The sequence below is a fragment of the Hippichthys cyanospilos genome, chromosome 11, assembly GCF_059441005.1.
Source record: "Hippichthys cyanospilos isolate Australia breed blue-spotted pipefish chromosome 11, RoL_Hcya_1.0, whole genome shotgun sequence".
NCBI classification, from domain to species: domain Eukaryota; kingdom Metazoa; phylum Chordata; class Actinopteri; order Syngnathiformes; family Syngnathidae; genus Hippichthys; species Hippichthys cyanospilos.
In genome coordinates this window covers 587,582-602,432 of record NC_142379.1, presented here as the reverse complement: position 1 = coordinate 602,432, position 14,851 = coordinate 587,582, and the positions used below count along the sequence as shown (strand labels likewise).

The 14,851-nt window shown below is 46.9% G+C and overlaps 1 protein-coding gene across 2 annotated transcripts in view; it reads right to left on the bottom strand.

Moving 5' to 3' along the window:
• Positions 1 to 11,137, bottom strand: part of robo1 (roundabout, axon guidance receptor, homolog 1 (Drosophila)) — a 161,972-nt gene extending 150,835 nt beyond the window's left edge. For both annotated transcript variants that reach the window (XM_088426899.1, XM_088426900.1), the window contains exon 1: positions 10,771 to 11,137. The gene's annotated coding sequence lies outside the window, so the exon portion shown is untranslated. The remainder of the gene's footprint in view (positions 1 to 10,770) is intronic.
• Between the last annotated feature and the right edge of the window lie 3,714 nt (positions 11,138 to 14,851).

Genomic DNA, 14,851 nt, shown 5'->3' with positions numbered 1-14,851 from the left:
AGCCACTTGCCCATGCGTGACACGCTCTTGCAAATTATGCAAGTGTCACGGCGGACTCTACGCCGTACACGCCATATGCTGTGCATTTTTTTTTCCATTTGGTAAACTGGGGATTACTGTTGATATTTGGAAAGGGACGCTATGGCCTTCTTGTATCTGTGCGCGGCCGAGCAGTTTTCTAGTTATGGCGTCAAGGCTGAGACCTTCTCACATACCCTATATGATTCGACACCAGTGCGGATTTTTCCTCATTCGCATGCTCAGTTGACATTCAACTCCTTCTGCGTTTTTCTACCGATTCGCGCCATTCCGACTTCAACATGTTCCAGATATTCGCGCCAAATATGCTTGTACTTTTCTCATTCCAAAATGACACGGTCTTTCCAAAAGTCTATCATTTTCATCCCAAAATTCCCCATTCATTCCTAATGGGACATTCCAAAATGCCCATATTTCAGAAAATGCAGGATTGGTCCAGCCAATCGTCCCTCATTCACATGCTCGGTCGACGCGCAACCCCTTCCACGTTTTTCAACCGACTCGCACCATTCCAACTTCAAAATGGTCCATATATTCAGGCCAAATATATACAAATATACTTTTCTCATCCCAAATTTCCTCATTTATTCCTAACGGGACATTCCCAAATTCACATTTTCAGAAAAGGCAAGATAATTCCGGCCAAGCGCAATTGGCCGTTTGCAGGAAATGACAGAGCATCCTCTGGACTATTGGTTTTCTTTGTGGGTGAGCACAGCGACACGCTCGAGCTGCCGTCCGACGGTAGCGACTTTTCTTTTTTTTTTTATCAAAGCCGAGCCTTTTTGCTTTTCGCCCCCTATCAGATCCCGGACGCCACTCGACGGACGGCAGCAGACCCGCCCGTCCGCGCAAGTGCTGCATTTGCAAGGGAGCGTTGGAGTGAAAGACCTCCGGAGTCCATTTACCCGAGTTCCCCTGCAGTTTTGCTGATCATCGCGGCAGATAAACACTGCGGCTTGCTGGCGCTCTCCATCTGATAAATATCCAATTACCAGGCGGGAGATGTCCACTTCATACCTTCCTTACTTTGATTTCAAATGCTCATTCAAAACCCTATACCAGTCTCTAAACCCTAAAACACGCATGAGTGTTTGAAAAGTTGGAAAATCCTGAAAACTAAACTCTAACGGCTAGAAATCTTAACCATAACTTGAATCGTTATCGCTAGTTTGAAAGCCTACCTTGGCGGAGCGACCCTACCTTCGAACCCTCACGCTGACTTCAAACCCGAATTTGAAACCTTTAAATCTTCGACTTTGGTCATCAGGTTGAAATCCTATCTCTGCATTTGAGCGCAAAGGTGCGGCAGCGGGGCTTTAACGGAGTCGCCGCCATCCATCTTGCGGCAGGCGTGACCCGTGATGAATTCAAAGCCCGTTATTTCCCCCGGGGACAGCGGCGGCCGGGCGGTGATGAATGAGCGCCGCGCCGGGCGTCCTAACCGACCCGCATCTCGGATGAGTCCGGCCGTCCAGAAAGGGAATGGACGAATGATTCTTTGATTTTAGAGGGGCGCGCTTGTTAGTGCACCATTAGCATTGACGCGGCGCACCATGAATCGCAGCAGTCGTCCCAATGACAAAGCAAGATTTCAAAACGTTTGCAAACCAAATCGGTGCTTCAAATGCAATCGGATCAATCCAAGAAAACTGTCTTGAAACCCAAATTCCAATCCCTAAGCCTATCTTGCAATCTCCTATCTATCCAAAACCTCCACTTGAGAACTGAATGAGGCGGCTTTACGTCCATGGATTCGGGGCGGTGCAGACAGGCCGTCTCAGTCGGTCTTTTTTACGAGGCTTCGCGTCATAAGGGCTCGCCGATGTAATGACGGTTTTGCTCTGTTCGGATTGGAAGTACAAGGCCTAAGACCGCCTACTGAAAAGTTATCCCGCAAAGCGAATAAAAAGGACCTTCGATTGATCGATTTATTTTCATCTTTTCTACATGTCCAAATCTGTCCTTGGACCAAAGTTCAGCGCGTGAACACTTTCAGCATCTCTGTGGCTAATTAGCAATCCGGAGCAAAGCGCATCGCTATTCCATTCCAAATAAGCACGTTCATCTAATTAGCTCGCAATGTACTTACGCTTAATTAAGAACGAATACAGAAAGAAAAAAAACAAATCCAGAGATTACAAGCGCTGCAGTTAATTAGCATTGTGACAGACAGCAAGTAGCGCCTTGCTTTTGAACCAATTAACAGGACACATGATGGAAAAGTCACTTTGTAATCGTTTGCGTACACATATGGAGGACTCGGGAGCAAGTGCCTGCGTCGAATTCCACTTGCGGGAGTCGGGTCTGGCCTTTCCGCTTCACGTTTTCACATCAAGAGAGAGAAAAATTTGAAATCTGACGACATCGCGCTAAGCTGAATTTACTTTGCCGTAGCCCGCAGTACAGGGGACGGAGTGAGTAGAGGCTCATTCGCACGTGTTAGAATAATTCTATATAGGTTAGCCCATATTTGTTTTCGCAACATGTATATTGCTGGACATGGATGTTTTCTGTTGTGAAGATCTCCTACAGCCGTAAGAACAAAAGCAGGTGCCCCGACCCCACCCGGGAGCAGGGAGCAGAATGGCATAGGGGCGGTCTTTACGTTCCTGGGAAAGAAGATCACAGCACGGACTGGCACCTACACCCCCCACAATCACAAACTGATTGTTTGCTTTGTTGTCATAGGAGCGCTCCAACCCTTAAGGGAAACAACGGCTTTGTAACGAAGCCCGACCCAAACGTTTAATTTAGAACCGTGAGAGACCAGGGAACTGTACACATCTCTGGCTGCTATCCTCGCCAGTAACAGGCCCTTTTCTTCCTTCCTCCTTGGTTTTTGTTTATTAAATGTTGCAGGTTGCTTGAACCCGTCAGCATGACCTACAAAAAACAATGGCAATGTGGCCCACCAATAAAAGGAGTTTGACAGCCCCGGTGTACATATACATACATAAAAACGTAAGCATATATAAGTGATGAAACTTCACTAGAGAAAAAGTCAAAATCGCCACCCAAAAATGAGCGTACCGCGGTTGCGTGCTAAGTCGCACGCCGCGGTGGAGGGGGGCGGGGTGATAAGTGGCTCATTTGCATGAGCCGGTACCGCCCCCCCCAATCCACGGGCGGCAAACGGAGCGCACGAGTGTCGGCGTGTTCCAACAGCTGTTTGATTTTGTGTTGGCTGTTGAAAGCCAGGGACGCTGACATTCCTCCCACGCCAAACGTGTTATTTCCCCCACGCGTGCGCCCTCCCCTCAAGCGCTAGCGGCAAAGTCAAATTGGCAATTACCGGAGGCCGCCGTCCGCCGCCTTGTTTGTTTTCCGCCGTAAATTGGCCCTCGCCCGATCCACCTGCAAGGTTTTAGCCGGGCCGGAGACGAGGTGGGAATATTCACGTGAATACATTGGCCTCGGCCAATCGGACGCCATATTCCACAAACTGATGCTAGACGGAACAGGCTTTCTTTTTTTTTTTTAATTGAATTTGGTTATTTTTTTCTTTTTTGACAATCACAAGGAGGATAGACATCAGGAAAGAGTGAGGTAAACCTGCAATAATGTGATGGTCATTTTTGAAAATTCATTGAAAAAAAAAATTCACAAAAAAACTTTGAAAGAGCTTTTGATTTTGAGCGTAGATAAATATAAAATTGATATCTTTGGGGACTGCTCCAACTTCAAAGGGAAAAAAAGCAAGCAAAACAGCTAGGTAAAGCTGTAACAGAGACCATGATGAAATTGAATCCTTCTATTTTTTGCATCTGTTCCCTTATATTTTACAGTTTGTTTTGTTTGAAAATAAATCAATAAACATGTAAAGGCGGCATCTGAGAGCAAGCAAGAATTGATGGCGCGGGCTTGGCTGGGAACCAACGGAAGGCCAACTCACCGGCAGCCCCCCCAAAGTGCTCCGGGTCATTCCGATGTGCAAAGGGTGGGGGGAGCGAAGTGGGGGGGCCAACCTTGACACACTCATCAGTCTTACTTACACCGCAGTCACAACACACACACAGCTAGTATAATGTGGCAGTACATTAAAAAAGCTCAATAGAGCGTAGGATGGGAATATTGGCAAATACGCTGGCAGGACAAAGCGGGCGCGCCCGTGTTTGCCCAGCTGTCAATCACATAACCCGGTCTTGAAAGCAGAAATCAATCAAGAGAATCCCCAGTCAAACCCCGCTTCGATATTTGACCCGAATCGGGAGAATGGAAAACTGCATGGAATTTCAAAGAAAACACTCACTTTTTTCTTTTGAACTCATTCAATCCCAAAGACGCGGATTTACCTTTTCTGCAGTCCAGCAATCAACAAGGTCCTTATTCGTTTTTTCCCGTTTGTTTTTTTTTTTTTTTTCAAGGGTTGGGCTAAAGGAGAATCTAGACATGGCTGGTACTACAGTACTAATTACTTTAAGTAATTATTTACCGCGGTCATCAATGACCTTAGCTGATTAAGTTCTGTGGCAATTAATTACTTACGGTCAGGATATACTAAGTATTAAAAGAACCAATTCATCAAGGCAAAAAAGTACTACAGTAGTTCATTGGAAATTTAAGAATGAAAGCAATCGATTATTTTGCTCATTAAGTATTAAAGCCATGGAATGTACTTCTGTACTTTATTTGGTCCTGGCCATTTTTAGACCCTACCTGTGCAAATTACTTATACATATACACAGAAGAGCGAGAGAGAGAGAGAGAGAGGGAGAGAGAGAGACTGTAGTTTGAATTGAACGTCTAGACTTAGAACAAAAAAAATGTGTCTTTGGGATTCAATGAGTTCGAAAAAGAAGGGAAAAAAGCGCTATTGAACATCCGTGAATCAAAGTTTGAAACCCTAACCCCGACTTGAACCCCAAACTTGACACCTGAATTTGAAGCCCGAGGCCTTCCGCTTCCATTTAAAAGTGCCAAAAGCGTACTCGCACCCTGCGGCTAGCTTAAAAAAAGAAAAGGACAAACCTAAATGAGCTCATCATTAGCGCAAACACTGCAGCGGCCATGAAGGTAGCATCTGATTTTTGCACATCCCCCCCACCCACTCCGGTGCTTGTGGGGGGATGATTGGAGGATCACTCCTCCCTGCAGCATGAATAACAATTTGTACCCGCAGGTAATTAAAGGGGACGCACGATGTCCAGCGTCATCAAGCAAAGTCGCGCGCGGGCATTAGCGCCCATTGATTTGGACTGCGACAACGCGGGAAGACAAAGCCTTTGTGTCCCTAACGCTACAACCCGCAGGATGGACAAAACCGCCTCGCAAATACCGCGTGGTGCGCCGCCTCCAGATACCGCTCAAATTTGCACGCTCAAAACTGCCGTATCTCATACTGTCTTCCCTCATTAAAACCAATGGAATACTGCAGAAGAAAAAGTCTTAAAAATACGGTGGTCGATTCTCATTTAAAAAAAAAAAAAAAACGGAACTATAAGTGCATCTCAAATCATGAGAAAAAAGTCACGGCTCACAGGCAGAAAAATACGTTGGTCAATTGTCATTAAAAAAAAAAAATAATACAGTATGCAGTTAATCTGCAAGGTCTCAAATCATGAGGAAAAAAAGTTGCATTTTATAGTCTGAATAATACGGTGGTCAACTCATTAAAAAAAAAAACCACTGGACTATAAGCCGCAGGGCTCAAATCATTAGAAAAAAAGTTGTGGCTTAGAGTCTGAAAAACACAGTTCAATTGTCCCCTTCCGTGCCTTTGTGTGCCGTGTGTATACATATAGAAAATGTTCCCAGCCATCAAGAAATATAAATGAATAAATGAGGCAAAATCAAGAAGTGCGCCTGAAAAAAAAAAACATGGGGTAAACAGCTCAATGCCTGAAGTCCCCCCGCCGGGACGCAAGCTGTGATAGGAATTTAAAAGCTGCTAAATAATGCAGCCAGCCAGAAGAAAGACAAAATAATAGAGAAGAAACATGGTGCCACGCAGAGCGAGGGGGACCAACGGCACAAACTCAGCCGGCTGCATCGTCGCGCTCCAACTTGAGAAGCAACCGATATGCCGTCAAAGAACAATCATACGCAGCTTTTCTCTGTTAAACAAATGCGCAGCTCCACCTAGTGGATGCGTAACGCAACCCGGGCCGCTACTGCAGCTTCTATTCTCTGCGCTCTATAATACGATGCACCTGATATATGAAAATCGGCCATTCGTTGAAAGCGCGCCATATAATCCGCTGCCCTTTACGGTACGTAAAAGCGGGACAACGGGGACACGAGAGATCGGGGACACGAGGTCGAAAATGGGGACCGTCCCAGTTAAATGTGCGCGTCCGGTGGCCTTATGCATACGCCATTGTCAGATGCATTCTTTCCATATGTGGCTTGGGCTCCCAAAAACTTTGACAGCAACACTGTGCCTCACGAGCATTTCTCAAACAAAATTCTGACGGGGACGCAAAGCAGCGGATTTAGTAGGAGCCGTGTTGTAAGTAAGGCAGCTCCGTGCCGTGTCTGCCGATGGTCTCGGGAGGAGTTTAGCAAGAGATGCGAGGGGCCCCGGGCAGCTGGCAGCAGGTGTACCCAGCAAACTGCCGGAAAAAAAAAAAAGCGAGGGGGGGGGGGATATCACCGAGGCTCAGCCGCAGAAATACGAATAAGGCAAGTCGGACTCCATGCCAAGGCAGCAGATATTTCACGGTGAATCATCAAGCGTGACCGCCATTGCCGCGCTCGCCGTTTAGTGGGCACGTCAAGAGAGGACGCCATCCAGTCTGCTGGTGATCAATGCAAATATTCTAGCGGGTCATAACTTCATCAAATATAAAAACATTTTTACTTTCAGTCGCTCAAAACGAAGCCCAGTTCGTCGAAACACAACGAGTAATATTACGTTTGTGGAGTAGGTATCAAAATGAGTTCTTTACAATAATACTTTCTTAACGATTGTGAAAAATAAATCAAACAGCAAAATCCACTGGTTGAGTGGTCTGGGGGCACAATTTCAGTTTTTTGAGCTACGGGATATCCGTTTTTTCTTCTTCTTCCTACATGAACAAAAACTGTTTATGTACTGTATGTAAGAAGCATCAAACAAAGTGGAATGTACTCAACGGCTTGCCCGTGAATACAAGGGGAAGAGAAAAGCAAGCACTAATCCTCTTATAAAGCCCCAAAAGTTCTTTACAACAACGATGTGCGCCGCCCCACTAGTCCAAACAAAGTACCGTAGATTCCGTAGCGTAGGGCTTAATAAAAGCCTTTCATTTTCTCATAAATCAACAGTGCGCCGTGTAATCCGGGGCGCCTTGTACAGGATGGACGCCGGCAGCAATAAACCGGAGATCATTACGGAATACAAACACCACATTCGCTAGCAGCGATAATCCAGAGAACGACGCGTAACACGTGCAGAACGTTCGCTAACGTCCATAACCACAGACCCTCACGAAATACGTACAGAACGCACGCCGGCAGCGATAAAGCAGAGAACCTCAAATAGTACGTACGCTACATTCGCTAGCAGCGATAAAGCAATCAGAGAACATTGGGTACCTTCCCTTCTATTGCTGACTGTATATTTGAGCGGGCATCGTTTAATTCCTTTGGGTTAAGTATGGAAATAGACCCCATAAATTGAGACGGCGCCTAATAGTACGGTGCGGAAAATACGCTATTTTTATTTATTATGCGTTGAATTGTATGAATCCACCGGGTTTCGATCGATTTTAGCCCGACCATTTAAAAAAAACACCAAAAAATGTCCTTGGTACTGAATCAGTTCCATTTCAATACTTCCCTTCAACCGATGGAAATGACCTATATTCTTTGAACATAACTTTTCTAAACCTCCAGGTGTTTCGCGTCCACGTGAAGAGCAGCAAAAGCCCGTCTCTTTGATTTACGTAACACGTTGGCTCCTGGAGGAACTTCCCTCAAGAAGTTTTTAAGCCGCCGTCGGCGCCGCCGCCTTTTGATGGGCGACTTAAATTTCCCGGCGTGCGACTCTCCGTGCGCCACTCGCCGCTGACGCTCGTCTCTCGACGACGGTCCTCTGTGCGCGCCGTGCCGCGTGACGAATTGACATTAAAATTGAAGAGCGGAAACAATTTGTGGCGACGTGGGAAATTTAGAGCGCTTTATTCCAATGAAAACAGCGTGGAGTCAGTATCGGGTTCAGGCAACCTTTCATAAACAAAACATTTATGAAACAACAGGTCATAAACAACAAACCAGAAGGAAGACAACTAGCTTTTTTGGTGAGGAGAGTGACAGATGTGCACCTTTACAGATCTCCTACCGTTCTGAATTCATGTTCCGTTCACCCCTTTTATCCGTTAGGGCAGTGGCAATAAACGGCTGCCATTCTATTGGCCCGTGCCATATTGGCTCTAATTTCAGCAAAATATGTTCATCGTACCACTGCTGAGACAAGCATCAAGACAAATTGTGTTTGCTGGCGTCCAGCGCCGTCTTCTAGCCGGCGACGCGAGGGCGAAAAGGTCCGCCGTCCGAGCGTGTCACGCCGTTCCCTCACCGGGAATTGAAAGTCGGCGCTACACATGCTAATCCGCTCGCGGGCGACGTCCCCGCAGACGTGACTAATTGACTCGCCGCCGCGGCAGACTGTCGCGCCGTAATAATAGCGCGTCGTGCGGGAATGATGGCGACGAGCCGGCGGCGGGATGCTCCCCGACCTCGCGCCCGGGGGGGCCCGACTCTTCCATCAAAAATGGTGGCGGGACAACAATCGAAAGAAGAATTGGACGGCGGCCCGCGGGCGTCGGGCCGTCTTGGGCCACTTCCTCCGTCACTCGCAGCCTTGACAAGGTGCTATTGTGCCGCCGGCGCCCGTTTGTCCTTCAACCTCCTCTTTTGTTGCCCGTTACATCCAATCCACAAACAAATAAAATCATGGAAAAAAAAAATGGAGCGATTACAGCACGGGTGACATGTCGCGCGCTGGATTAAAGGCCTTTGCTGGCCAGAAGCGGCCCGCGGGCCGTACGTTTGACGCCCGTGTTCCGTACCGGGGCTGGAAACTGGTTTAAGTTTGCGGGCCGCACGCAGCAAAATAGTACGGCACAAAATCACTATTAATCATCAAATATTAACATTACTAACTAACCATTAAAACATTTCAAGTTTTTCATTGATTGGAAAAAATTCTGCTCATTTTTGTACATTACAAAATGCGGGTCAAATTGACCCAGAAGCAATGTTGCTGTTCTTGATAAACAAACTGGTAAAAAAAATGTCAAATGAGGCGTTGCTTTGTAACGTGAGCTGATTTACACTCAAGGATTTGCTTTCTAACGCTTAAGGATAATTAAGCACTACCCGGGTCAAATTGACCCAGCACTATTATGACTGTGTCTGGTTATCAAAACGAAAAGCTGTTCCAAAATATGAATATGAGCATGAATATGCAAAACGTTTTGGTTTTGTATTCTTTTGGATAAGCGAATTTTGGAAATTCCTTCCGGCTTGATTAAGTACTACTCGGGTCAAACTGACCCAGCAACATTATTGCCATTTCCTCAGATCCAAATGTAAAAGGCCCTGAATTCTATGAGAGACCTTGGGGGAAATGTTTTTATTCATGTCTTACTCAGCGTCTGCCTGCTGCCCTATTTTTTTTTTTCACCCAAATATCCACTAATCCCGTTAGATGGAAATCTATTAACGTTCCGCCTTTAGGCTACCACACACAAACTTGTAGGTTTTTTCCCCGATAAGCCTGGGCCCAAACGCGGCGCGAAGGCGCGTCAGCGACGCGGCCGCTCTTCGGATTAGCCAGCTTTAGCCGGCCCGCCGTCCGCGCGGCCAAGTGTGACCGGAGCCCGGCTCACAAAAGCATTTCCACAAATGTTCTTGCGGGATCCGGTTTGGAGGTGGCCGGGGGGGGCTGCTGACTCCAGACAATTTGATGAAACCATTTCCAGAATAAGCTAAATCCAACGACAGGGTCACATTCCACAAGGAAAAATACAATCCGTTTATTTGATGTGGAAAAATAAGAGAAAGAGCAGGAACAACAATAGATGTGTATGGAAAATGATACACTGTAATATTATACGGTGCTTAAAATTAGTACTTCATATGAAAAAGAAATTTGCAGCGTTGGTCAAGCCGCACTTGTGTCTACCGAGAAACAATACTATACATTTCTTCAATAGCTTTGCATCCCACGTCAAAATGTATTTTCCGCATCTGCTGAGGACTGCAAGTGTGTGGATGGTGGGCCGCAAACGGCCCCTGGGCTGTAGTTTGGACACCGCTATATATATATATATATATATATATATATATATATATATATATATTGCGGCCCGCCATCCACATACTTGCAGTCCTTGCAGTATATATATATATATATATCATATATATCATATATATACTGTATACACAATACCATTTGCACATGCTGGATTTCGGTGTGGTTGATCTAAAAAAATAAAGTAAAATAGAAAAGGCGTCCATTTGATTTTTGTGTCAGTGTCCTTCGATAAAAAAGTTTGGACAACCCGGCGCTAGTCAAAACGGAGTTGTGTTACGGCCCAATTTTAGATCCAAAGGCGAAGATTAAAAACATATTTTTGAAAAAAAACGGAGAGCTGATCAGCAAGGTATCCTTTTTCGTGTTGTTTTTTTTTTTACTCTTGGCGGAAAGTTTGAGCACCACGGAGAGCGCCGGGACCGGCATCCGCCCGAGAAGGAGCGCGCACGTGCGCTTGCGCGTGCACGCGGTCGAGCGGGCTCACTCACCTCCGGCTTCACCGAGCCTCCGCGTCCATCGCCCGCAAACTTTTGCGCTGGTCTCCGCACATGCTCGCCGGCCTCCAAAGCGGCCGAAGGGCGGAGCTCATCCGGAGAAGCAAAGGAAGCAATCCTTACGCGGAGCTCGACTGGAACCGAGTGCGAAAGAAACGCCCGCCAGACCGGACAAAATCCCCGACCGCGTGCGTGCGTGCGTGCTCGACACTTTGCGGCGTGGGAGAGGAGAGAAGAGCAGCAGCAGCAGCAGCAGCAGCAGCAGCGGAAAAAAATAAATAAATAAAAAACAAGAAGAAGAAGCAACAGCGGCGACCGCGTGAGCTCCCTTTGCCGCCGGGTCCTAAAGCCGACCGCAGCCGTTCCCGAGGTGTATTGCAAAATTCGTCGTCATCTTCTGCCGCGGACGGCCCTCCGCTTCGTCTTTTCGTCTCCTCGACTTTGATTGCGTCCACCTGCGTGTCAACTAATTGTCGCACGTCCAGGTGTTCGTCCTCGTCTCGTCCATTTGACTTGGATTTAGGCCCCGCCCCCCACACAAAGCAAACTGGAGATAATGTCTTTGTTCTTTTACTTTTTCATTAAAATGATTTGTTATCGACAGTTTTTTGCAAGGACAGAAAAAGACCAATATGCTCTTTTTTTTCAATCAACCATACATGATTGTATTTTGCAAAAAAAGACCTATTTTGCTGTCGACGTCAAATCCCTTTTTCTGTGATTAAGAATGACTCATTTTGCTAGGTTCTATACATCACTGGCATACAGTGATCAATAAAAAAATGCATTACCAACAAAATCTGACATTTCGTGCATTCACTGCCAACGACGGCTATAAACGTCATTTGGGGGGGCTGACAGTGTTAATGTGTTCATGGATTAGACATAAAAAACAATTAACAACAGTTAACGGCTATATAAGTTTAGTATCGGCAGCCGGTATCGATAGATACTTTCAAATCAGGCCGCTATTGGCAAAGTGCGCTTGGCTGCTACTCAAGAGTTGAAAGTTGACAAGAACGCGCAAACGCCACGCGCGATTCATTAGCATATCACGAATGCGATTCGTCCCTTGGCCGCTGTGTCCTTCATCAAAATCGCAAGAAGCGGCAGCCAATAGAAATCAAGCGGCGAGTGCACCCCAAATCCAAGTCCGCGCCGCATGAAATATTATTGCGAGCGCTTGCGGATGATGAGCCCGAGCCGGCGAGGGAGGACAGATTGGCGTTCCCCGCGGACGTGACCCCTCGATCCCCCCCGGCGGCCGCTGCAGACGAGGATGTTAAAATGCGCCGGGGGGGGCGGAGGAAAAGAACTCGCTCAGTGCCTCCTAGAAATACGCCAGAAATCCCAGCGCAGTGCAAAAAAGGCCATGATGGAATACTCTACTTGCATTCGCCAGTATGTAAAGGCAATTTTTTCTTCCTCGCCGTAATTTCCCAAATATAAGAGGCACTTTTTTTTCTCCCAGAAATGAAGGCCAAAAGTATGAGTGGCAGTCAGTGGCTCCAGCACAAACTGAACACGCCTGCACTTTTGGAAATAAGAGCAGCACCAACATATCTTCAATATAATGCCTACATACTGGGATTGTTAGAATACTGCACCAATACAACAGCAACGTGCCTGCTTGTGTTTACTGCGCCTTTGTGTTTACAAATTGTGCCAAAAGGGGACCGTGAACCCATTTTTTGGAGTATTCTATTTTTTTGCCCTTGAAAAAAAACGTTTGGGTTATTTACTTAACCCAGAGGTTGGGTCTGAAAAAATATCATTTGAGTTTTTTATTTAACCCAAAATGATTGATTTGATTTCAATTGAATAAACAACCAAAATAAAGTTATTTATTTTCTCAAAGAACAATATATTTTTCAGCCAGTTTTGGCTTGAATAAACAACGTTTTGAGTAATTTATTTACCCCGCATGGGGGTCAAAGGAATAAATGAAAAAACGAGCCACTTGGAGGTCTCTTTTGTAAAAAAAATAAATAAATAAATAATTTGAGCGGGGGATTTTATAAAGCCCAAAATATTGAGTTGGCACATTTTTGGCCCCAACTGTTTTGAAAGCATGCATATGATGGAAACAAATTGTGATGGACCTTGGAGAAGACTCCTAACACGTCAAATGTAATCTGGGAGGGGGGAGAAAAGTTTGGTACCCCCCCCCCCCCCCCATTACATCTCACTAATAGCTTCTCGTGTCGCAAGTTAATTCGACGCAGAAATGATCAAGCTCGTCCGAAGAAATTAGCGTCAAGGAGCTACTTTTTGATGAATTCATTGCTTTTTGACATTTGTAATCTAACGCATGAAGCTCCCTCTCTCCGAGCCGAGCCGAGGGATCGCCGCCCCCCCCCTCCTTGCCAGGTAATATCCACCCCCCCCCGGATTCCCATTTCAGAGCGAGCGAGAGGTTGCAGCAGACGAGAGTGCTGAAACAAAGGGAGGTGCTGTCCTCCCAAAAGGGCCGCTGGAAAATGGCAAGTTGATTCACATTTTCTTTGAAATAACCCCCCCCCCCCCCGCACTTTTTTTTTGTTCTTATTATTTTCTTGAATGAAAAGTCTGAATTATTGCGCATGTATATACACACTCATTTGTGTTCCGGGCCAACGGCTCCTCCACTGCGACTAATGGGGCCCGACAGACATCTTGCTCTATCTGGAAACAAAGAAAGAAAGCGTGATTGCGCTTGCAAGAAAACCGGCGAGCCGCTCGCGGGCTCCCCGCAGCCACGCGGCCAATCAGGGTCCCCGGAGGAGATCGAAGCGCTTATCGGCGCCGCCGTCACTTGTGAAAGAGAACGGCGGCCCTCCACGGGTGAAGGACGCGGATAAGAAAAGCTCACCGCCGGGGCGGGCCCGGGGCCCGGGGGCCGGGGAGGTGGCCGAGGCGTCCCCGTCCAAACTTGACTTTCGTTTAGACGCCAATTCGTTAAATTAAGAGCAAACGGATTGGAACGCGAAGCTACTCGTTGCCAAGTGTTGTTATGCTGACACTGACGCCTTCTTTTAAGTTTGATGTGGATGTACTGGACAGATCCTTTGGTTTGCATTTTTAATCAGTCTAAAGAGTTTCTGCAAGTAACAACAGACAACAGGAGTTGCTTTTCAAATTAAGAGCAAATGAACTGGAACATGAGGCAATCATATTGCTAATTAGTGTTACACACACACACACACACACACACACAATTCTCAAATACTTGTATGGATAACGGCCTGAAAAAAAGAGTTATCAAACATACCTAAAAATACAAACAGAGGCAGTCAAATCCAAGGAAAACGAAATCTCCTTTTAGGAGAATCTAACTTCTTCAGGGAAGCAAATCAAAAAAAGGCCTTGACGGATTCCAAGAAAGAAATTCTTCAGACCCGCCTGCCGTCTAGCGGATTGGCCATTTTTGCCTCTGGGTGAAAAGATGGCGGCGGCACGGTGAGATGACGTTTTACGATCGTTCAATAAAGTAAGTAAAGGGGCGCCCTGGGAGACGTCCGTGTCTGCCTGCGCGTCTTCTAATATATATCCCGGGCCGTAAAGGAGTCGGCATGCGCTCGCTGAGGCGGACGCCCGGGCGGAGCCGTTAAAATGAGGCATGCCCCCTCCCCACCCTAATGGCCACGCGGCCTCCGATTTAACGGCGGGCGTCAGACGCCTAATTAGACGCGGATCGAGCGACGTCCGAGGATCCGCGCCGAAGACGGGGGGCGGCGGGAGACCAAAGCGGACATGTGCGGGTGCTTGATTTTCAGGCTTGGCCTGAGCACCGGGCCGTCTCGGTTTGTCCAGGATGCTTCTTTGAGGGCTTTTTGCCGCGCTCCGTCACGCGCTCCTGCTCCAATTCCGTGCCTCGTTTTCAGGGTTTTGTGAACCCTGTCCAAGATCCCTTCAAGACTCCTTTCAAGGCTTTTGAGTAACGCACCGACCGATGCCCTACTTTGGTCCCGCTCCATGTCCGCGCTTCATTTTCAGACTTTTGCACCTCGCAGTTGGACTGGAGCGCCTGGCTCGTCTCGGGGCTCTCGCCACATCATTTTGGAGGCTTTTATGCAACACACTCCATGTTTGTGCT